Source organism: Ovis canadensis, chromosome 24, assembly GCF_042477335.2.
Source record: "Ovis canadensis isolate MfBH-ARS-UI-01 breed Bighorn chromosome 24, ARS-UI_OviCan_v2, whole genome shotgun sequence".
Lineage (NCBI taxonomy): Eukaryota > Metazoa > Chordata > Mammalia > Artiodactyla > Bovidae > Ovis > Ovis canadensis.
This window is the reverse complement of record NC_091268.1, coordinates 22784832-22810170: the sequence shown is the minus strand read 5'-3', so window position 1 is coordinate 22810170 and position 25339 is coordinate 22784832. Positions and strand designations below refer to the sequence as shown.

Below are 25339 nucleotides of genomic sequence, written 5' to 3'. Positions count from 1 at the left end.
CTCATTTCCAGCCTGTCCCCAGAACGGCGCTCGGCTTGCAAAGCCAGCAGAGAGCTATTTACAGCTCTGGGCAAGGAGAAGGGAGGCAGGCTCTGATCTCGCATGGGAATGGCCCTGCCGAGGTGGTGGTGGTGGCTTGCTCTTCTGGCTGCTCTGAGAGGCTGTTCAGCCAGTCTCGCCCTGAAGGAGCTTCGAGGTCCTGAAAGCTTTTGCTGAAAGGCCAGGGATCCGCCCCCACGATTGTCTGATTCCCTCAGGGAACCCACACGCAAAGTTAGGGGACCGGTGTCCCTGCTCCCACTAACAGGGGCTGAGCCATCAGGGAAGCCTGACCAATAGCTGCCGGTAGACTCTAAACATCTAGAGAAAGGGATACAGGAGGCCTGTCAAAACCATGGACAGCTCTAGCCGCTCTAGGTCAGGGATTGACAAACTGGTTGGGAGGCGGGAGACCTCCGCCCCCCCAACCTGTTTGTGTAAATAAAGTTTTATTAACGCACAAACACATCCATTCATTTACATTTCACGGTACAGTCGAGTGGTTGTGACTATAGCTGCATGGCCCACAAAGCCTCAAATATTTACTATCTGCCCCTTAAAAAAACAAAATCTGCTGAGCCCGACTCTATGTGAAGCCCCCACCATCTCATCTTTTAACAAACAGGCTCCTCCTACAGTCAGTCCACTCTCCATGAAGCTTCCTGAAGAGTATTTCTCAAGTGCTAATCAAATCAGGTCACCTCCTTACTTAAAACCCTTCCAGGTTCCCCAGGGGTCTCTGGGTCAAGTCTAAACTCAGCATCAAGGGTCACCAGGCTGTTTATGATCTGGCCTTCTCACAGCTCCCCTCTTCTTAGCCATCCACCCTGGGGAGCCTCTGCCAAACACCTCCCCCATCCTCTGCACACTGTTTTTTTATTAAAAAAGCCATCTCAATGGAAAACCATGCATTGTTTACATACCACACAAACTTTTAAGATATCTGATTCTAGCCTTATTCGTTACATTATCTTCAAGCTTTTTTTTTTTTTCGAACTCTTTCTAAGTTGTAGGAATCTGATGTGTGTGAGCATGCTCAGCTGCTTAGTCGGTCCAACTCATTGCAACCCTATGGACTGTAGCCTGCCAGCCTCCTCTGTCCACGGGATTTTCCAGGCAAGAATATTGGAATGGGTTGCCATTTCCTCCTCCAGGGGAATCTTCCCAACCCAGGGATCGAACCCACGTCTCTTGCATTGGCAGGTGGATTCTTTACCAGTGAGTCATCTGGGAAGCCCAGGAATCTCACAGAGGAGCCAGTTCTGTCTTGTCCAGTCATTTTTTTGCCTCCATTTGCAATGCATTTCACCATTCCTTTACTCCATAGACAACTGTGCTTTATTTGACTTTTCCTTTGAACCTCTTCCAAAATCTGCTTGGTTCTTTCATTGAATGAGCTTCACAGAATCATTAAGTGTTCATCTTTGTATCTCTAAGGGAGTCAATGTTTTATCACTACCCCTCTTTTTACTTTTTCCTGAAGATTGTAAGAGTTTTCCATGAAGTCTGTGAGCCCCTGTTTGTGTACTATCTGTTGAGAATATCTTTCCTGTCTTTTCTGCCTTTTCCTCCAGAAATTTCTTTCCCAGCATGCCCAGGTACAGAGACAGAGAACCTCTTCCTTCTCTATCTACTCCCACCTTCCTGCTACTCTTCTCTCTGATTGGTTGTTTATGGGCCTGTTCCCTGATAGCTGGGCTTCCCAGGTGGCACTTGTGGGAAAGAATCCGCCTGCTAATGCAGGAGACATAAGAGACTCTGGTTCGATTCCTGGGTCGGGAAGCTCCCCTGAAGAAGGGCATGGCAACCCACTCCAGTATTCTTGCCTGGAGAATCCCATGGACAGAGGGCCCTGGTGGCCTATGGTCCATAGCGTCACAAAGAGTCGTACACGACTGAAGTGACTTAGCGCACACAGCACATCCTGACAGCTGGCCTAGAAGATCCTCTGGCGTGGAAGCTGGGTGTTTGTCTCTTGTTACCATGCACACACACACCCTACCATTAGTGTATAAGACAAGCGGGAGTTGTGCAACAAGCGGGCATGTTCACTTAGGAATGAATGAATGCAGGTTGTTCGACTGCCCACCTAGACAGAAGCCACTAAGAGGGAGACCTTGTTTCCCTTGTTAATACCATGCATGGGAGGCCAATGTCTGACATCTACAAAGTGCTCAACAAACACTGGCTGAATAAATGAAAAAAAAAAAAAACAAACCCATTTCAGGACTTCCCTGGTGGTCCAGTGGCTAAGAATCCGTCTGCCAATGCAGGGGACACGAGTTCGATCCCTGGTCCAGGAAGACTCTGCATGCCACGGGGCAACTAAGCCCGTGAGCCACAGCTCCTGAGCCTGTGAGCCCAGTTTCAGAGCCGCAAGTCCTGAGCCCACATGTGCCCTGGAGCCTTTGCTCTGCAACAAGAGAAGCCACCGCACACTGCAACTAGAGAGAACCCGCACAGCAACGAAGACCCAGCACAGCCAAAACAGATTAATTAATTAAAAAATACCATTTCAGTTCCTGTTTTTGGCCCACTTTTAAATCATCTCCCAGCTCTCCACGTGTGAAAAGCACCCCAGCAGCCTCCAAACGCTACCCTTCCGCCCTGTATTTTCATGTGTTGTAACCGTGGCGTTTCAACTGCTCCCCTCTAGGGAACGGATGGCCATCTCTCCGTTCTGCTTTATGGTCATCGCCCGACCTTGAGCAAGACGCCGCCCCTCTGGCTTTCCAATGGGTGAAGCAAGGTCAGTTCAGGCATTCCAAGAGATAAAATACATCAAGCGGAGATATGGATGGCCAGTAACACCCTAATGATGTTCCGGCTCAGGCACCATTTACAGTATAACAGCTGCTGTCAAGGTAACACATCAGCGAAGCTACAGGGGTTAGCTCTGAGTTGTGAGGTCACAGAGATGGCCAAGGACAAGCTTCCCAAATGACCTGAAGGTGCACATGAAGCCCCTCATCCCACCAGGATAGTGTTAAACAGCAGACTGCATTTTGTAGGATGCTGGGTGGGGCCCAAGCGCCCGCATTTTCCCCCAGCTCCCCAGCGATGTCATGCCACTGGGCGCTGGACCACCTTTGAGCAGCAAGATGCCAGGACAGAGTGAGTCCCAGCTTTGCAGGAACTCTCCGAGCAGCGGCTGAAAGACAGATAACCAATAGGTGGCTGATGTGTGTTCAGTTGCTTCAGCCGTGTCCGACTCTGTGACTCCACGGACTGTACCCTGCCAGGCTCCTTTATCCATGGGATTTTCCCTGCAAGATTACTGGCATGGGCTGCCATTCTCTCCTGCAGAGAATCTTCCTGACCCAGAGATCGAACCCGCGTCTCCTGTATCTCCTGCATTGCAGGCAGATTCTTTACCGCTGAGCCACTGGGGAAGCCCTGGTTGCTGATCGTTCAAAGTAATAAATGTTAGTGCCCCAAGTGGGAGAGGCTGACAGTTAAGACTATGAGACTCCGAGGATGGACAGGTTGGTGAGACGGGGTAGTTGGGTGCAGGGTTCCCAAGAGGCATGGAAACCAGGTTGGGAGAATTCTGCCAGGCCAGTGACTCAACAGAGTGATAATTCTGGTGGTGGGACCTGTTGATCTCTGTTTTAATACATCCTTCAGGGAATTCTGATGTGCAAGTCTGAGAATTACTGTGCTAGGCAGAAAGGGGTACAATATTCCAGTTGGAAGAACAATGTTTTGTTTCACATAGTCGACTTTCAGGCACATGTCCAGACCCTGTAAATTGCATTCATTATTTCACCTATCTATCCATCTACCCACCCATCCAACATCCAACAGATAAGTTGTGAATGCCCACTAGGCATCTTGTTAGGCACAAGAAGTTGTAGCTAGACATGCCTGTCTAAGCTTCTAAACCACTGATGCTCAGCCAGGGGATATCTAGCAATGTCTGGGGACATTATTGCTTGTCACAACTGGGAGGTAAGTGTGCTACTGGCATTGAGTGGGATAAAACCCAGAAATGCTGCTGAACATCCCATAGTACACAGGACACCCCACCTGCCTCCATGCCCACCCCACCCCAGCTGTGGCAATAGTGTTGTAAAAAAAGCTTTGTTCTGGGAATTCCCTGGTGGTTGAGTGGTTAGGACTTGGTGTTTTCAATGCTGGAGCCTGTGTTCAGTTCCTGGTTGGGGAATGAAGATTCTACAAGTTGCAAAGTGAGGCAAAAAAAAAAAGAAAAAAGAAAGAAACTTTGCTCTAAACTAGGAACCCCTTGAGGGCAGGAACTGTACTGTAGTCACTTTGACATCCCAAAGTCAGGAGACAGGGCCTGACCCCCAGGAGCTAAGTGAATATTTAAATGCTAGAGGAAATAGCAAGACAAAGATGTACTTAGGTATATAAAGAATTCTTACAACAACAACAGCAACAAAAAGACAAACATCCCAATTCAAAAATGGGCAAAGGACTTAAATGGACCTTTCCCCAAAGAAGATACATAAAAGGCCGATTAGCACATGAAAAGATGTTCAACATCACTAATCATTAGGGAAATGTAAATCAAAACCACAGTGAGAAAAAGTGAGAAAAAAAGATTAAAACCCCCCCCACAATCACATACCGCTTCATATGCACTAGAATAAGGTAATACATTGTAATACTAGTAATCGGAAAATAACAAATGTTGACAAAAATGTGGAAAACATTGGAACCCTCGCACATTGCTGGTGGGCTTATAAAATGGTGGAGTCTGGCATGGCGGTTCCTCAAAAGGTTAAGCAAAGAGCTACCATGGGACCCAGCAGTTCCACTCCCCGAAGAACAGAAAGCAGATCTTCAAGCTGAAATTTGTCCACATATGTCCACAGCTGCATCATTCATAGCCGTCAAAAGTCGGAAGCCCAAATATCCCTCAACTGACAGACGGATAAACCAACTGGCCTATAATCCACGCAATAGAATATTATTTAGCCATGAAAAGGAGCAAAGTATTGATATATGCTACCGCAGAGAAGTCAGACCAATATGCCACATGTTGGATGATGCCATTCGTATGAAGCAGTCAGACCAGGCAAATCTATCGAATCAGAAAGCAGACAAATGGTTGGCAGGGGCTGGGGGAAGGGAGGGTGACTGCTTCATGGGGACCAGGTTTCCTTTCGGTATGATGAAAGAGTTCTGAAACTAGAGAGAGGCGATAGTTGCACGACATTGTGAAAGTACTTAATGTCACTGAATTGTACCTTTTAAAATTATTAAGGGATTTACCCGGCAGTCCAGTGGTTAAGATTCTCCACCCCTAATTCAGGGGACATGCGTTTGATCCCTGGTTAGGGAACTAAGATTCCATACACATTTTGTTAATCACCTGGGGCTTTCCAGGTGGTGCAGTAATAAAGAATTCGCCTGTCAATGGGGGAGATGCAAGAGATGCTGGCTTAAACCCTGGGTCAGGAAGGCCCCCTGGAGAAGGAAATGGCAACCCACTCCAGTATTCTTGCCTGGAGAATCCCATGGACAGGGGAGCCTGGTGGGCTACAGTGCATGGGGTTGCAAAGAGTCAGACACGAATGAGCACACAAGCACTCTCTTGCACACACTGCGCAGTAAACACTCATCCAGTGTCTACTGTGTGCCAGGAACGGTGCTCCCCAGGGATACAGATGGGGAGGAAACCCAGTCAACAGTCACAGACCCAAGGAAGCCTCGGATGTTTAAGCGCTCAGTTCTGAGGATAAACGGATCCTCGCTGGGGGGAGGCTGGAGGCGGGAAGGGTCACGGAGACAGCTTTTGAAGGAGGAGTGCAATTTGTCCTTGGGAAGTCGACCCCAAGACAGAGAGAGTGTGTGATTAGAGGCTGTATCAGGCGATGCCATTCCTGGGATGGGTAAGACAGTTTAAAATGCCTGGTGCCTCTAGGAAAGCGAGGCTAGTCAGACGTGGTGGAGACAAAGGAGGACACACAGCTCAGAACCACCTCCTGGGCCTTCTGCAGGGATGCAGTGGGGAGCGGGTGGTGATTCAGCCAGCCGGGTGTTCTGGAAGCCCTCAGGCCCCCCAGCTGTCACCCACAATGCTTTTGTCCCGGGCTTCCTGGCAAGGAGGGCAGACAAGGAGAGAGAGATGGGGAGAGCAGGGCTCACACTACTGAAGAGGGGCTAGGTACCAGGTGCTTGAACAAGGGTTTCAGGCAGTCCTCACAGTAACCCAGAGCTGCGTTCTCCCATTGCACCTCCGTCTACCTTTCCCCCTTTCTCCCTTTCTTTTCTTCCTTTATGCCTTCCTTCTTTCCTTTCTTTCACCTTCTAAAGATGGGAAAACACTGACAGACAGAATGGCCACAGCCTAGGCTGTCATGATGCGAGGAAAAATGGGAAGTGGAAGTGTTAATGGCTCAGTCGGGTCTGACTCTATGACCCGACAGACTGCAGCCCTGCCAGCCTCCTCTGTCCATGGGATTCTCCAGGCAAGAACACTGGAGTGGGTAACCATTCCCTTCTCCGGGGATCTTGCCCACCCAGGGATTGAACCCAGGTCTCTCGCATTGCAGGTGGATTCTTTACCATCTGAGCCACCAGGGAAGGCCCCTGCATGCTGGTGGAAGCCCAGTTCAGCTCTGGTCAGTGTGACCTCAGGCCCCACCAGGATGCTGGTGACAAGAACCCCCTGTGGGCAGGACGGAGGCTCAGCCTGTGGACATGAGGCCTCAGATCTCTGTCTTCTGGCTCCAGAACTCTTAGGAAGCTCAAAGGCCTGAGTTCCGGTCACTGGCAGCTTCTGGCATGACCACGTTCCAGGAAAGAGGGAGTGAGTGTGCAGGAACATCCAGTCCTCAGACCCTGCCTGCCTCTTTCCTGGGGGCCAGGCAGCTGAAAGAGCCCCAGCCTGGTGTGCAGAACTCGGGACGCAGTCATCCCCTGCCATCTTCGTGGCTAAAGGACTTCGAGCAAGTCTCAACCTCTGGGGGCTGTGTCTGGCTCACCTTTAATGCACGGTAAGCTGGCTAAAGAATCCTGTTTCCTCTTCCTCCCCCATGGACAGACATTCACACACACACACACACACACACACACACACACACACACACACACACAGAGGCCTCTTTCATGTTTCTCGCTTCCCTGTATGTATGTACACATACTTACTAAAATACCTATATACCGATCCTGTGACTATCATTTTCACTAAATGATGTCTTAGAGATCTCTCCAGGTCAGCAGCATAGTTCCACCCCATTCTCCTAAAAAGACGGCTCATTTTTCCACATAATGTAACCCCTTCCCATCTTGGATTGCCAAGCCCTTGGGTGAACATTCTTGCACTGGCCAGCATTTCTACAGGAGATTCTTTCTTGGCCTAGCATTTCTACAGGAGATTTTTTCTTAGCCATGGGATGGCTGGGCCCCAGAGCATGCAGTTAAAATTCTGAGACTGCTAAAGGAACTGAGATGGCTCCAGAACTAGGTTATTTCTAAAACTGTCTTTGACTTCCAGCAGGGACAGTTGCTTTGACTTCTAGCAGGGATGGGGGTAATACTGTTAGCAGAGTCCTTTAACCTCCATGGGCCTCAGTTTGCTCACCTGTAAAATGGGAAGCTTACAGTAACTCACATGGAGGTGCTCTGGATTTTCCTGTTGAAATGTGAGGGGTTAATTTTGCCCGCAACATTAGGAGGCTCAGCAGTTGACACATGACCTCTATGATGCACAAAGTGGAACAAGGAGCCTGAGTAAGAAGGATGCTCTCCTATGAGTGGAGAATCTACATTAGACCAGCAGTTCTCAATGCGGGGAGGGGGATTTTGCCCCCCAGAGGACATGCTTGGAGATGATTTTAGTTGCCATCACTAGAAATGGTAGCAACTGGCTTTAACTGGGTAGAGGGTAAGGATGCGGCTCCACACCCTACAATGCATGGGACAGCCCCCTTTCCCCCTTTCCCCGCCCCAAATGGCAACACTGTTGATGATTTAAAAAAAAGAAAACCCTGCTCTAGACCTATCTTTTATCTGATGCCTAGCCTCTCCCCCCACCAACAAGCCCAATTTGAAGATGGGGAAACTGAGGCTCAGAGAGGTGATGACCTGCCCAACGTTGCCCAGCCAGCGGTACCAGTAGATCCCCGGCTCCATCTGACTTTAGGGCCTGGGGTGCATTCCACATCCCGTACCATCTCTCTGGGAAGACACCATCCTAGCCTCCAAGCAAGAGCTGACTGCTCGCTGCCTGACAGATGATCTACATTGGGAGTCATAAGTCTTACCTAAAAGCATAAGCTCCCTACCCAGGTTTAGAGGTTTTATGACTTGTCATAATCACTGCTTCCCCTCACTCGCCATATGCTATGTACTTTACCAGGACGAACTCATTTTACCCTAATAAGGACACTAAGGGAATTAGCTGCAGAGAGGTTAGTCATTCCACCAAGACACATACTAAGTAGCAAATCTGGGCTCTGACCCTGAATAGAGGGGCCAGAGATGGATCCCTCGACCCCCACTGCACTAAGCTTCTCCCTCATACTGTGAACTTTCACCTTGGCACCTTGAACTTGGATCCCTGCTCCAACTTGGAGCACGGCCAAGCCCTCAGCTGGAGGCAGGGGGCAGTCCCCACCTCAAGACCCTCCCATCTGTAGGGACCTGGTTACTGCTGCTCTGTGGGGGTTCAATGCCTCAGGAAAAGAAGCAGGCTCTGAGCTAGGGTGGCACATAGCAGCAGAGAACTTGGGGTCACAGGGAAAAGGCAGGGATGGATAGGGAGGGGGCCCTGGAGGGAGGGGCTGTGACTTCCATTGCGGGGGTGGGGGTGGGGGTGGGGTGCTGTCCAAAGAGCCTGGAGCAAGCCTCGCCTGCAACAGATACTCCAGCAGCAGCAGCAGCTCCAGACTAATACAACTGATCTCACTTGCCATCCTGAGTCCATTCGGATTCTGGCAACCCTAGATTTGGCAGTTGGCTCAATAAAAAGATGCCACGGGCTGAGCGAGGAAGTGCAGGGGCCTGGGAATGGATTCTACACAGCGGCCTGCTGGGGGGCGGCACCGAGTTCCAGCTGTGTCCCCTCCTAGCTGCGTGACATTAGCGAAGCCTCTGCACCACCTCTGACAAGTGGGGAGCCTGGTGCCCAACCACCTTGGTTCTAAATGTGAGGACAGGAGGTAGTATTCCGGACCCTGCCGGTCCACGAGTCCCAGAGAGGCTGTGACCAGCTTCGCCAGTCTCTGGCTGGGTGACCTTGAGCAAGTCTCTTCCCATCTCGGTGCCTCTGCTTGTTCAAGTGTCAAATGAAGGAGCAAGATCTTTGGTCTCAAATCCCTGGGAGGTCTAAGGTCTCCAGGTAGCGCCATTTCTCTCTTTTCGGGGCTGACCTCTTTGGGCATCTGGGACACACACTTCTCCTTTCTCCACCTCTCAGCTGCAGCTCCAAAGCAAAGCTCCTTGCTTTTTCTCCTCTGCTGCCACCCCTGACTCTGACCCGCCGGATCAAAGCGGTTCCCTGCCCCCATCAGGTCACCATCAACCTGTCCCTCAGTCCAGCTTCACTGAAGCCAGTCCGATGGATGGCTCCTGCAAGCATCTCTCTTGGCTAAGGGCCTAGGGAATTCCACAGGGCAATGTCCACAGGAGCTAGGGAGGGGGAGCCCCAGGAGGCAAATGGGGGCCCTTCTCTCTGCATGGACACCCTCTTCTCCAGGAGAGGGGTTGGTCCGTCTCAGGGGAGTTTATTTGGAACACAGTCCTTTGTGTATGTGTGTGTGTTTTGGCGGGGGGGGGGGGGGGGGGCGGTGGTCCTCACTGGTCCTGCTGCCTCAGAGGCCATCTCTGCTGGCAGTTTGGAGGCTCTGGTATGATCTCTAGGCTGAGGAGCCCAGTTCTAAGGGTTTCAGTCTTCTAAACCTTCTTACTAAACCTCAACCTCTGCTCTTATCTCTGGCAATTGTGGGAGAGGAAAGGAGATGGGATTAGGTGGAGTAGAGAGGTGGGAGGGATGGGACAGGGTAGGGGTGGTGGTTAATGGGATGGGATTTGTGCAAAAGCGTTAAAGGGGTGGGGTGAGGTGTGTGGCTTGGTCCAGACGAGTGACCGGAGCCTTGCCCTGTTTCTGAATGTGAAAACCCCTCCTCTTGCATCTTGAGAAAGAGGAGTAATCTCCCAAATGCCTTAAATGTAAAGGTGTTCAAGGCAATCAATCTTCTCTCTCTGATGGATGAAGAGGGGTTGGGGCGGGGGGAGATAGGGAATTGAGTCCAGTTTCTGAGTTGGGGGGGTGGGGTTACACGGAGGTCTGATTGCATTTGAGGGTTACATGCAGCGTCTCTGGCCAGCGATATCCTTCTTTTAGGGAGGGGCTTATTTTCCCTCCTGGGGGGAAGCACCCCGTTATCTCCGAGCTGAGAAGGGAGGGTGGGGAGAAGAATCCAAACTTAGTTTTTTAGGGACGGGGTAGAGGCATGCGTCTCCCAAGAAATGATGGGCCCTAGAAACCCGGGGAGGCTGGAACCCACTTTGGGGGCGGAGGGAAGCACGTTCCATTCCAAGGGGGAATGTGGGGAGAGCAATCTTATTTCTAGAGCTGGGGGGCCCATGTCCGAAGGGAAAAGGAAACTATTTTGCTCTCTGGACGGTGGACGGCTGTCTCTTTTCGGGACAGAGGGACCCGCGTCTCGGAAAGATGAGGGCTCGGTCTCTTAAGAGAAGATGCCCCGTTTTTGCTCCCTGGGGGGCAGGGCCGAAGGATTCCATCTCAGCTAGCGCGCAAGGGCTCGCCTCAAGCGACCCGGCGCCAGGTCCTTACCTCCAGGCCTCTGCTCCAATGTGCGGACTCCAATCCGCCCGGCTGCGACTTGAGCGATCGGCGTCCTGCGCTCCGGCGGCGGCCGGTCTCTGCCTCGCTTCCCCCAGCGACTCGCCGGGCTCCTGGGCTCCGCCGAGCCGCGCTGGCCAATCAGCGCTGCGGGTCCCGGCCCTCGCGCGCGCCACCGCCAATGAGCGCGCCCGCCACGGGCCACCGCCCCCGGGAGGGCGGGGGAAGGCGGGCCGGGGGCAGAGTCCGGCCTCCCGGGGGCGGAGGAGCCGGGGGCCCGGAGGAGCCGGGGCCGGAGGAGGGGCCGCGAGGGCCGGGATGGAGGAGCCGGATTGTGACCGCGGCGGCGAGGAGCCCCAGCCGAGCTGGGGTGTGGGGAGCCAGTCTCTGAAATGGGGGGCGGGGGGGGGGGAGAGGCTCTATAGGCTGGTTTAACCTAGACCTTAATTGCCCCCTGCCCCTTTTCTGGATACTGGGGGCTGCAGACGTGTGTAGCTGCCCCCTCTGCACCATGAGCCTTAGATCTCGGGCTCCGGGAAGCCTAGATTCAGAGTTAGACAAGGTTCCGTAAGAAAGGGAGGGCAAAAGAGCATAGAGTCCCCTTCCACCCACCACCACCACCCCGCCCACGCACACCCTCCCTCCGGGCAAGTGCTCAGGGTCTTCTCGCTCTCAGCTCTCTGAGCTGCCATTCATTTAACACCTCCCAGCTAGTGCATCCTTGGGGCAGTGCAAAAATCACTGGACTAGGAGCCCATGGTTCCTCGGGCACTAACGCCTCCTTCATGAGCACAAGTGAGAGGGTAGATGTGATGAAGCTGCCTTTACAAAACTTAAAGTGCTGTATGAAGACTAGCTAATACTAAAGTGTGAATAACTGCCAGCCCAGTAGCTTTCTAAAGGTATTTGGAAAGAGGATGCATTGGTTCAATGGTAAAATCAAAGACACAGGAAACTACCCATCAGAAAACAACAAGAGTTCACGAAGTGCTCCTGATGAATAGCTGTTACAGAATTAAAAATGCCAAGAAAGAATACAGCTTGGGTTTCCCCACTCAGCCTGATCAGGTAACTATTTCCTTTGTTTGCATCTTGCAAAACCCTGAGGTCCTTCCTTCCTGCCTTCCATGAATCCAGGCTGCCCTATATCCAATTAGGTGAGCAGGACTATAGTCCTGGGAATTAAGATAAATATTAAGAAAAAAAAAAAAGTTGTGGGGGGGGGGTTTGCTTCCCAGGTGGCTCAGTGGGTAAAGAATTCACCTGTAATGTAGGAGACACAGGAGACTCAGGTTCGATCCTTGGGTTGGGGAGATCCTCTGGAAGAGGGCATGGCAACCCACTCCAGTATTCTTGCCTGGATAATCCCATGGACAAAAGAGCCTGGCGGGCTACAGTCCATGGGGTGACAGAGTCGGACACGACTAAAGCAACTGAGCACGCTAAAGCGAATGAATACATTTAAAAACTGCCGAACAAACCACCTGCCGTCTAGTGTGGTCTGTGACTACAGGGACCAAAAGAAACAATAAATGAGAATAGTACAAAGGAGGGCTTCCCTGGTGGTCCAGTGGTTAAGAAGCTGCCTGCCAATGCAGAGGACATGGGTTTAATCCCTGCTCTGGGAAGATCCCACATGCCGAGAGGCTACTAACCCTGTGGGCTACAACTACCGAAGGCTGCGAGCTCTAGGGCCTGTGCTCCAGAATTAGAGAAGACACTGCAGTGAGAAGCCGCTGCACCACTACTAGAGAGTAGCCCCAGCTCACTGCAGCTCGAGAAAACCTGAGCGCAGCAAGGAAGACCCAGTGCAGCCCCAAACGAAGAATACTACAAAGGAATAGATAGAACGTACCACGGAACCACGGTTCTGCTAAAACCGAGAGCTTTGCCAGTCCCTTTGGTATGTTAATGCTGTCACCTTGCAGAACTTTATGAGGCCTGGGTTATAAATTTTTCCTTAAAACCCAAGCCATGCAGATAATCCCTTTTACTGTCCAAAGAAATAAAATGGTCAGTAAATATGGAAGGAAGGAAGGTTTGCCAAAGAAAGACAAGTTAAAGAGATGGAAATTTTCATCTACCAAAATGGCCTTGTTTTTATTATTATAATTAGGATTATTTGTGGAAGTTTCAAGGAAGTGGACAATTTCATAAATTGCTGTAGGGAATATCAATGTGCAAAGCCTTTCTGGGAAGAAACTGAGTATTCCTATTCAAAAAATCTGAAAAATAAGCTTACCCTTTGATCTAGCAGTTAAACCTCTATGAATTTATCCTAAAACAATGAAAGGTGCTAAAGTTTAGTGATAAAGTGGTTTACTGTCATTTTGTTTCTTGTAGCAAAAATCTAGAAACAACTTATAAGTACTTATAAGTTGAGTACAACAGGGACTCAGAAAGGACATCTGTTGCATGAAATTAGATGCCTCCAATACAGCATAGATGTTGAATATTGAATGGTATGGAATTAAATAAAACATAGGTATTGAATATTGAATGGTTTACTCAAAATATTAAGTGGGTAAAAGATATTTGCCAAAAAAAGCTTATTTGGTGTTCTATTTTTGGTAAATCTAAATAAATAGATATCAATAAATCAATACTGTCTAATAGAACCTTCCATGATGGTGGAAATGTGCTGTTCAATATGGTAGCCACCAGCCAAGGTAGGTATGGAACACTTCACATGTCATTAGTTGATTGTGAAATGGAATTTTAAAATATTATCTAACTTTTGTTTTAAGTTAAATAGTCACACATTGGTGGTGGTGGTGATTTAGTCCTTAAATTGTGTCCAACGCTCATGACCCCATGGATGTAGCCCACACGGCTCCTCTGTCCATGGAATTTCCCAGGCAAGAATACTGGAGTGGGTTGCCATTTCCTCCTCCAGGGGATCTTCCCTACCCAGGGATCGAGTTCATGTCTCCCTCATTGCAGGTGGATTCTTTTACCGCTGAGCCACCAGGGAAGCTCCTGTCTATCACACTGGACATCACCAATATAGATGATGCACAGATCGATAACTGAAAAAAAAAAAATGCCCACTAGTAGAGCAGAAGTAGTTATCTCTGCATGCTCAAATTGTGGATGACTATAATTTCATTTTATCTGCATGTTTCTTGTGTCATATATATATGCACACATTGCTTTTGTACTAAGAACAAATAGTTAACATGAAAAACAAAAAGCAAAAGTGTAGTCAAATGCAACCCACCATCCGTTTACATGACCTGCAATCTGGGCTATAAAATGGGGTTTACACTGTAAATGGTAGAAAAAAAATGAAAAGAAGAAGAATATTTTGTATCGCAAGAAAATCGCATAAAATTCACATTTCACTGTGCACGAGGTTCTACTGGAACATAGCCGCACCACCCACTTCTGGATGTCTGTGGCTGTCTTTGTGCTACCCCGGCAGAGCCGAGGAGCAGTTGAGACAGAGACCATACAGCCTGCAAAGCCAAAAATATCTACCATCTGGCGTTTTCAGGAAAAGTTTGCCAAGCCCTGGTCTAAGGCAATCAGGGGAGACAAAGTGGGCGGCGGCGTCTCCATTCATCTGTTCACTCATTCATTCATCTACGTATGGAGCATCACTGCGGGTTAGGGCCTGGCATAGGACATTCAGGAGGCACTGCCTTGTTTCTGCTTGGAGGAGCCTGTGAGAAGGATTTTCAGAGCCAAGTGCTTCGCAAGCTGGTTCTCCAATAGCTTCATTGTGACTCTTGTGAAGAAAACTGTTGGCAGGTGGAGAAAGCCCTGCTCACCTCAGCTTTGTTTGCATTTCCCACAGCCTCACCATTTTCCTGTGGGGCCGCCTGGGGCTCCAGGTGTCTTCCAGAGACTGACTGAGACCCAGGATTTGTTGTTCAGTCTCCAAGTCGTGTCTGACTCCTTGCGACCCTATGGACTGTAGCACACCAGGCTTCCCTGTCCATCACCAACTTCCATCACCATTGAATCGGTGATGCCATCCAACCATCTCATCCTCTGTCGCCCCCTTCGCCTGCCTTCAATCTTTCCCAGCATCTTTTCCAATGAGTCAGCTCTTCCCTTCAGGTGGCCAAAGTATTGGAGCTTTGGCATCAGTCCTTCCAGTGAATATTCAGGGTTGATTTCCTTTAGGATTGACTGGTTTGATCTCCTTGCAGTCCAAGGGACTCTCAAGAGTCTTCTCCAACACCACAGTTTCAAAGCATCAATTCTTCAGCGCTCAGACTTTATAGTCCAACTCTCACATCTGTACATGGCTAATGGAAAAACCATGGCTTTGACCATATAGACCTTTGTCAACAAAGTAATGACGCTGCTTTTTAATACACTGTCTACGTTGTCATAGCTATTCTTCCAAGGAGCAAGTGTCTTTTGAGACCCAGGATGGGAACTCCTTAATATCTTTTTTTTTTCTTCAAGATATTTGGCTGCACCAGGTCTCTAGGTTGTGGCAGGAGGGACCTTCCATCTTTGTTGCAGCATGTAACATTTAAATATCCTCCACTCTCCTCTGTAGCCACAGGCAGGTGACAGCCCTCCCCCCTACGCCATGGTCCTATGTGTCACCAAGGGCCTGACATCTATCACACTGGGTCCTGAGCAGAATGCCTGTGACCCTCGCCTGCCTCGGCCCACCCTCCAGTCTGTGATACCACACAGCAAGTGGAGCTGGGTGGGTCCATGTGAACCAACGTGATCTTTGAGGTCTGGAGCCCTTAGAGGCTACAGTGGAGCCCACTCACTGGGTGCCCACCCAGCCCTGCCGCTCACAGGCCCAGGGACCCCCGGGGGCCGCTCCTCCTCCCTGACTCAGTTTTGCTGTTGTTTTTTGTTTAGCTGCTCAGTCATGTCTGACTCTTTGTGACCCCATGGACTGTATAGCCTGCCAGGCTCCTCTGTCCATGGAATTCTCCAGGCAAGAATACTGGAGTGGGTTGCCATTTCCTTCTCCAGTGGATCTTCCCAACCCAGGGATCGAACCCGCGTCTCTGGCATTGGCAGGTGGATTCCTTCCTGCAGAGACACCTGGGAAACCCTGATTTCTGTTTCCTTGCCCATAAGAAGAGGTGGTACTGCCCAGCAAGATGTGTCTGCCCAGCAAGGAGGTTAGACGGTTGAGTTTCCCCTTGATTTCCCGTGTCTGTCTGCTGGCTCAGGCACTGGGCTCACCCCCAGTTCCCAGGATCCTCGCCGTTAAAAGACTGCAAAGTCACACGATTGCATGGGATCCCAGGAGGCAGGTCCTCTGACAGAGCTTTACCGATGGAGTGTGTCCTACACGTGTACGGAAAGACTATTAACCTAGCCCAGGGTCAGCAACTGGGATGCCTGGCTCTGTCTGGAGCGGGTTTGGGTTGTCATGAGCAGGGGAGGAGGGAGGTGCTGCTGGAAGCTAGTGCAAGCTAGTGCAAAAGGCCTGATATGCTGCTCAGTACCCATAGTGCACCGAACGGGCTGCAACAAAGAGCTATCTGGCCCCAAACGGCAAGTCTCTTGTGCGTGCGTGGTTTTTTTTTTTTTTTTTTACTTTGCTGGGTCTTCGTTGCTGCAAGGGCATTCCTCTAGTTGTGGTGAGCAAAGGCTGCTCTCTAGTTACAGGGCTGGGCTGCTCACTGCAGTGAGCATCTCTGGAGGAACACAGGCTCTGGGTACTTGGGCTTCAGGCGTTGCAGATTCTGGGCTCTAGAGCACAGGCTCAGTGGTTGTGGTGCATGGGTTTAGTTCTTCCGTGGCATGTGATCTTCCTGAATCAGGGATAAACTTAAGTCTCCCGCATCGGCAGGCGGATTCTTTACCATTGAGCTACCAGGGAAACATTATATATGTATTTTTTTTTTTTTTGCCACACTGCGTAGCATGTGGGATCTTAGTTCCCAGACCAGGGATCAAACTGTGTCCCTTGCAGTGGAATCTCAGAGTCCTAACCGCCAGATGGCCAGGAAAGCACCCCCTGGGCAAGTTTTAATCTCTTTGAATCGCAGTTTCTTCATCTGGAAAATGTAATAGTGCTTAGCCCGGAAGGTCCTGATGAGGTGTAAAAGAGAGAACCTGTGTAAAGCATCCTGCTGCACAAATGCAGCCAGAAAAATAGGTGGAGTAGGGGGGACCCCCCCCATCTCTTGATTTTCATTCTTGCTCTTCCCCCACGTGGCTGCCTTCCCCCTGGAACATCCAGGGGTGCGTTGTCGTGGAAACCTTTCAGGGATGGTGCACTCAAGAGCTCGAGTGATTTTTTTTTTCCTCCCCAAAATAACCCATCCTGTCAGTCAAACAACACTTAGGCAAAATGGTTTTACATCATGAGCTGCTTGGGGAGTTTCCAACCCCCACTGAGACAGGCGGTCAATCGAGATGGGACAGTGGACACTTAATAAGAGTGATGCTGGTGATGGTGGTGGCAGTGGTGATGAAGCTGAAAATGACGGCCGCTGCTCTTGTGCCTCTCCTGAAGCAGGCGGTGGGCCACATGCTTTACATGTATCAAGCACCATCTTTAAGAGACACAAATATCGAGGCTCAGAGAAACGAGTGTTGGGCTGCCTTGAGCCTAGTTCAGACGCCAGGCGCCATGCTCTAGCCACCAATCTTTATTGCCTTTCAGGAGCCGCCAGTGGAGGAGGGTAGGGGGAAGAAGGCTCAGTTCCTTTTGTCCCTGACCCCTGCACCCAAACCATCAGCTTCAGGCTTTCTTTGTGTTAAGTTGGAAGCTGGAAATGCCTTGATCTGCCCACAGGACCCATTTCTGAGCTTGACTACTTGGTCCAGACACTCTGGCCCCAGAGGAATGGTCCTGTGTGGCTCACATGTCCACTGTTTCCTAAGGCCTGAGGCAGAATCATGTCTCAGTCCGGGCCTTCAGACCCTTGGCTCTATCCCAGCACAACATCATAACATAGTCTCTGATCCACAGGATTCCTGCTTGCCTTCAGAAAAACAGTCCTCACCTTGGGCAAGAGGGTAATTGGAAGAATGCTGGCTACAGAGCCAGGCAGACCTGGGCTTAGATTCCACTCCTATTACTTCAGAGTAGTGTGACCTCAGCCTGTGTGTGCTCTTTGAGCCTCAGCTTACCTACCTCTAAAACGGGTTCAGGGTTGGTGGGCTGATAAATGAGAGCCATGGTGTGTTAGTTGCTCAGTCATGTCTGAGTCTTTGCGGCCCCAAAGACTAGCTTGTCAGGCTCCTTTGTGCAGGCATGAAGACGAGGGGTAGCCATTTCTTTCTCCAGAAGGGATCTTCCTGACCCAGGGATCAAACCTGGGTCTCCTACATTGTCAGCGGATTCTTTACCATCTGAGCCACCAGCAAGCCAGGCTTTATCTGAATTAGGGTATGGGGTCAGCTGGGTTCTGGCTGCTCTCGGAACTCATGTGCCATCGAATAATGTGGCATGGGTTGGGTGGAGAGTCCCCCCGTGACTCTTGGGGTCCGCTTGGGAGAGGCTGCCAGTGGCCAAGGGGAGAGACGACTGTGTCCTGGAGGCCTCACCGCAGTCGATTCATGAGGCTGGGGCGCCACCCCGCGGCGAAAGGCCTTCAGGGGCCTGCTCAGAGGCGAGGCGGGAGGAGAAAAGGAGCTTTCAGAACTCCTTTGTCACCTCGGGTTGGGGCTGAGCAGGGAGGCCCGGGAGCCCTGGTTTCCCGGCAGTTCATTCGCTCATCTGAATCTCCCAGAGGAGCAGTCTACTCAGGTCTTTTTTCTTTATAATATTGGAGCACAGCTTATTAACAATATGTGTTGTTGTTGGTCACTTGCTCTGTCGCATCTGACTCTCTGCAACCGCGTGAACTGCAGCACACCAGGCTTCCCCTCACCATCTCCCAGAGTTTGCTCAAACTCAAGTCTGTTGAATCGATGATGCCATCCAACCATCCCATTCTCTGTCGCATCTCATCCTCTTAACAGTATGTGTTAATTACTTTTCAAAATGTATTAAGAAAAACAATGTTGTGTTAGTTTTAGGTGTAGAGCAAAGTGATTCAGTTATACATATACGTATATCTATTATTTTTCAATTTCTTTTTCCCATTTAGGTTGTTACAGAATATTGAGCAGCTTTCTCTGTGCTATATATAGTAGGTCCTTGTCATCTATTATAAATATAGCAGCGTGTACATGTCAATCCTAAACTCCCGATCTATCTAAAGCATGTTCTTTTTTAAAGACAACCTTCACTTTTTTTTTTTTAACTTAAAGAGTTCTCTTTATTTATTTTGGCTGCACCTTGCAGCATGTGGGATCTTAATTCCCTTACCAGGGCTTGAACCTGTGCCCCCTGCACTGGAAGAGGGAGTCTTTACCACTGGTCCACCAGGGAAGTCCTGTCTCAGGCTTTCTCAGGCTCTGAGGTCACCATCTTTTTAGGTGGCTCCTCACTCCCCAGGTGTTTAGGGACTTCTGTGCTATGAACTTTTTTCAAGTCCCCATATTATGCTTAATAATAAGCATAGGCATATAATAATAATAAGCATATGCTTAATAATGTCCCCAGTGGCTTGAGCCTTGGAAGTGATGGGGAAGCATGTTTAGTGGGTTGAGTTCTAATTAATTAAGGTTTTACAACGTGGGACAGGCTTCCCTGGTGGCTCAGATCGTAAAGAATCTGTCTGCCATGTGGGAGACCTGGACTGCATCTCTGGGTTGGGAAGATCCCCTGCAGAAGGGAATGGCAACCCACTCCAGTATTCTTGCCTGGAGAATTTCATGGACAGAGGAGCCTGGTGAGCTACAGTTCATGGGGGTCTTGAAGAGTCAGACATGACTGAGTGACTAACACACACGCGCACACATAATACAGAGGGCAGCTTAAGAATAAAGTTAGATTTTAATCATTATAACTCTGCTGCTTAAAACCAGCAAGCTTTCCCTATGGGAAACAAACTCAAGACCCATTTGGATCAGGCATCTATCAATCAACAGAGACTGATTTATTCCATTAATTCATTTGTCCACTGCACTTCACTGGTTTATTCCTATGGGTGAGATCATCAATGGTGGGATTGTTTCTCTGATTTCTATGCTCTTTCCAATCATCCATCAATATTTTCTGATCAGCACAGAAATCACAGTCCCCAGGTACCAGACTGTTTTGATGAGAAGAGTGCCTGTGAGGGGACAGAGGACTGAGCATTTAGGGCTGCTTCCATCACCCAAGCCCACAGGTCTCTTTTTGGTCTGAAGGGCTGCCCTCGCCCTTTGCGGTTTTATTTTTTTTAGAAATATTTTATTTGGCTGTGCTGGGTCTTTGTTGCAGCATGCTAAATCTTTAGTTATGGCATGCAGGCCCTTAGTTGTGGCATGTGGGATCTAGCTCCCTGACCAGGGATCAAACCTGCCCCCGCCTCATCCCACCCCACCCCAGCATTGGGAGTTCCAAGTCTTAGCCACCGGACCACCAGGGAAATCTGTGGTTTTAACTGAGGGTTAAAATGCACAAAGCCAGCAGGCTGATTTCTCAGTCTGCTGGTAGAGAGACCTTGCCTGGGTGCATGCCTAGTTGTTCAGTTGTGTCCGACTCTTTGCAACCCTTTGGACTGTATGTAGCCCACCAGGCTGCTCTGTCCATGGGATTCTCCAGGCAAGAAGTCTGGAGTGGGTTGCTGTCGGGAGCCATCATGGGAGATCCCACCCATGGCAAGGTCATGTGGAAGAAAACTGTTAAGCAAGACTTCAGGACCCAATGGGCTCCCTAGGCTTTCTGGAGCATCTACCCCAAAACCAGAATCTGTCTGTTTTACCATTTAATGACTTTCACCAACTCCTCTGACATTAACAGGGGGCTAATCCCTGACCACCTTTCTCTGGAGAAAATCAACTTAGGGCTATAGCTAATAAGTCTCTTGGACATGAGAAAAATATTTCAAATCAAACCCCCTCTGTTAGCATTCTAGCTTGCTTGGCAGGTATATCCAGACTCTTGCAGCTACACATATGATTATTTACAGCCTCATAACTGTGAGAGGCACGGAAAGCTTAAAACATAGAGCCTTTTAAAGAGTTAAAAGTTATTAGAGTAGTGCTGGTGTAGGATTTCATTATTGGGCCAATGCTTGTTGCTAAGTTCCCGTATCTCTTATCCACGGTGCACCTGGCAGTGCATTAGTTAACATAGTTGGAAAGTAAGAAAAACAAGTGTAGCCTTGAAATTAACCACATCAGACTTTTGAGCTAATTGGTTCTTTCTTGTAACTCATTGCACCTTTGCTCTGTGAAAAATGTAACTTGTTTAATACTTTCTAAGGTTGACATAGATTAGAAATATAAAGAAAAAACATTTCAAGGAAAAATAAGTTTTCTGGTTGAACAGCCTTTATCAAAAGAGGGTCATAAAATGTCCACAGGCCTCCAAAGCCAGAAGATAATGTACACAACATTGTCTATGGGAAAGTTTTGCAGAAAAAATCCTGGTTTCGATAAAGACCAAACAGATGTAATGTTTGGGCTGACTCTGTATGACTTTGCATCTTTCATTTCCCTCTATGTACAAGTAAAGGTATAAAAGACCCTTTTAAAAATTAAAAAAAAATGGGCCTCGCTCACTGAAGCAGCTTGGTCTCCCCACGTCAATCATTCTCTCTCTCTCTCCCTCTCTCTCTCTCCTTTCCCTCTCTTTTTCAGGCTGATCCCTTGGAGCATAGAGGCTCCCTGCATTCACTTATCTGCCTAAGCTTCTAAGACTTTATTAGCTTTCTGTGTAAACCAAAGAATATCAGCCTCTTTCTCTCTATTTTCTTATCTACAATACTCTTTCCTTCTCTCTCTAAATCATCCGCCGACACTGTTTTTCCTTCAGGTTCCCCTAGATCCTACTGGGGCTAGACCCCGACAGGTTGCTATGCCCTCCTCCAGGTGATCTTCCCATGCCAGGAATCGAAGCCGTGTCTCCTGCATTGCAGGTGGATTTTTTATCGCTGAGCCACCCGGGAAGCCAGAGAGAGAGAGGGACAGAGACAGAGAAGGAGACCATAACATCATTTGAAAGTTCGCAGACTTCAAAACCATCCAGTGTTTCGGGGCAGAATCACTAATCAGGGTCAGGTCTGCAAGTCCTGACAGATGCCGGCTTTGGGGCACTGCACCACCATGCCAGACGGGAAACGGCCCCGAATGTGGGGCCTCTCCCAGGTTCTTGCTGGGACCAGGGGTGAACTGCTGCCTTCTTCCCTCATCTGTGGGGTGACCGCCTGCTCAGCACCTGAGCCCGTGTGCTGGTCTAGTGGCTGAGGTGGGGTTTGACCCTGCAGTCACACTCCTGAGATCTAATACCACTCTTGTGTGGCTTTCTAGAAGGCTGCGGGGCAGGGAACCCAGCACGCACAGCACCGTCATCTCCTCAGGAGATCAGTGCTGGGGCGCCCTGGACGGCTGCTGCAGTTGAGCGCCCAGATGCCTAAGGATCACCTTGACAGAGACCAGCGAGCTGGGGCTCCTGTAAGGAGCTTTATGCCAGTCACAGAGAGCCAGGATCGGCCTGCCGGTACACGGTCAGCCCCACACATGAGGGTCTCACCACGGGTGGGCAGACACGACATCCCACTTCAGCTCCACCCTGTGTGACGGGGGTCCCTGACCTCCGGGCACTGACGCCTGATGATCTCAGGGGGAGCTGATGTAATCATAATAGAAAAATGAAGTGCACAACAAATGTCATGTACTTGATTCCTCCCCAAACCATCTAAGCCCCCACCCCTTGCCCACTACCTCAGTCTGTGGAAAAATTTTGTTCCATGAAACCCAACCCTGGTGCCAAAAGTTCGGGGGCCACTGCTACTGTATGAGATACCTGAACCCCAAGATCGTTTCCCCAGAAAGCAGGTTCCCCTACCAGCAGCGTCGAGGGTGACTTGCCTGTTCCTCCTCTAAAGGCCACCCAAGTCCTCCAAAGTGACTTTTGTGTGTAATGTGGAGCCTGGAATTTTAGGCAGGTCTGTATAATGTGACTTTTCAGATTTGCTCTCTGTCCAGCTATTGTGTCTGGATTTTTTTCTGGTCGCACAGCTTGGTTTTCAGGATCTTCATTCTCCCACCAGGGACTGAACCCGGGTCATGGCAGTGAAAGCATGGAGTCCTAATAACTGGGCTACCCAGGAATTCCCAGGACCTCTTTTACTGACACAGATAGGAAGAGATGGCTCTCGGTGATTCCATCCAGCAAGAGAAGAGGACAATCAGACCAAACCATGCAGGCCACAGTGTACAAACTGAAAATGCTCCCACCTCAACAAGCCTGCATTGGGTCAATACCTGCCATCTAGTGAAAACTTCCCCGGTTCATCTTTTTTAAAAAATTAAAAATATATATATTTAACTAATTATTCAACTGTGTCAGGTCTCAGCTGTGGCATGTGGAATTGAATCAGATGGGAACAACTCTAGTTGTGGTGCTCAGGCTCAGCAGTTGTGGCATCTGGGCTTAGCTGCTCCAGGACACGTGGGATCTTAGTTCCCTGACCAGAGATGGAACGTGTGTCCCCTGCACTGCAAGGAGAATTCTCAGCCACTGGACCACCGGGAAGTCTTCTGGTGCGTCTTCCTCAGCTTATCTACTATCATCTTTGCAGTAGCTCCATGAGGACGGGGAGTCTTACCATTTAACAGATGAGGAAGCTGAGGCTCAGAGAGACTAGGTCGTTTGTCCAAGGTCACCTGGCTGGTCCATGGCAGAGCTAGGACTGAACCCAGATCTGCCCAACCCCTGAGTCTGTGCTCTCAAGAAGGCATGACCTGTGGTCCCTTGACCAGAAGCACCAGCGTCACCTGGGAGCCTGCTAAATTGCAGCATGGAGCCCCACCTGGGACTGAGAAACTGTGTCTGTCAAAACCCTGGGTGATTCCCATGCATAGAATGAGAAGTGTTGGGCCCATATCATTCCTGTTTGTTGGTTTTACCAAATATTTCCCAGGCAGGCCTGAACCATCAAGTCCCCTCCCTGGGCTGTATATCTTCTGAAAATGTTAGAATATGTCCAAAAAAAAAAAAAAATTGAGTCCAATGGCCTGGATTAATTCCCTCCCCTAATATACCATCTTGAAGGTCTGATGATTCTGAACTATCACTGCCAAACAGGCACTTCCAGAAGCTCAAGCAAAGCTGTAAAACACGGTGATAAGGGTGCATTTAGACTCCGAGGAGTGAAAATCTGATGATGCTTTGAATTATAGTGAATCAAGATTAATTCCAGGCTCCACTTAGAGGAAGCTTTCAGGCCGAGTGGTTTGCATATAAAAGCATGTCCCCTGATGCACCAGGTGAAAGGCATGAAAACTCTATCACTTGGTGTCAGTTACCTTGATAGGCTTGTCCCCAGGAGTGCTGGGAAAGTCACCGGTGGTGCTCTGTTTTGAACACTTATTACTAATAAATCCTGTCTTTTTTTCTCCCCTTTTCTCTTTTTTAAATGATGAAAGTCATTGTTCTGTCACCAATTTGTGTCTGACTCTTTGCGACGCCATGGACGGCAGCATGTCAGGCCTCCCTATCCCTCACCATCTCCCGGAGTTTGCCCAAGTTTATGCCCATTGAATTGGTGATGCCATCCAACCATCTCATCCTCTGTCACTCTCTTCTGCCCTCAATCTTTCCCAGCATCAAAGTCTTTTCCAATGAGTCAGTTCTTCGCATCAGGTGGCTGATGATTGGAGTTTCAGCTTCAGCATCAGTCCTTCCAATGAATAGTCATTGTTGATTTCCTTTAGGATGGACTGGTTGGATCTCCTTGCAGTCCAAGGGACTCTCAGGAGTCTTCTCCAGCACGACAATTTCAAAGCATCAATTCTTCAGTGATCTGCCTTCTTTGTGGTCCAACTCTCACATCCATGCATGACTAACTGGAAAGACCATAGTTTTGACTACATGGACCTTTGTCAGAAAAGTGATGTCTTTGCTTTTTAGGTTTGCCATAGCTTTCCTTTCAAGAAGCAATTGTCTTCTGATTTCATGGCTGCAGTCACCATCTGCAGTGATTTTAGAGCCCAAGAAGAGATAATCCATCACTGCTTCCACCTTTTCCCCTTCTATTCACCATGAGTTGATGGGACTGGATGCCATGATCTTAGTTTTTAAAGACTGAGTTTTAAGCTGGCCTTTTCACTCTCTTCTTTCACTTTCATCAAGAGGTTATTTCCTCTTCAAGTTACATGTAGTTCCATTATATATTACAATTATTTAAGTAGATAAATTAAGATTTTTAGTTGGAGTTTCAATATCAAACTCTCAAAAACTATTAGAATAGACAGAAAAGTAGGATATAGTAGACCTGAAAAGCACCAGGAACCAATTCCACATAATTAAGATTTATACAATTTTCACACAACAGTAAGACACAAATTCAAGTTCCCAAAGACTATAAACCAGGAGACACTGGAACATATCCAGGGACATAAAACAAGGTGCAAAAACTTCATGGTCTAAAGGTATTGAAATTATACAGAGTCTGTTCTCTTATCACTGTGGAATTATATCAGAAATCCATATCAAAATATAAATGAATCCTATCTTGATCTGCTACTCTGCTTGATTAT

The 25339-nt window shown here is 49.0% G+C and overlaps 1 protein-coding gene across 1 annotated transcript in view; it reads right to left on the bottom strand.

Annotated features, from left to right (window-relative positions):
- The window catches only part of ABAT (4-aminobutyrate aminotransferase), an 85611-nt gene extending 74643 nt beyond the window's left edge, over nucleotides 1–10968 (bottom strand). The window contains exon 1 of the mRNA XM_069569902.1: nucleotides 10811–10968. The gene's annotated coding sequence lies outside the window, so the exon portion shown is untranslated. The remainder of the gene's footprint in view (nucleotides 1–10810) is intronic.
- Between the last annotated feature and the right edge of the window lie 14371 nt (nucleotides 10969–25339).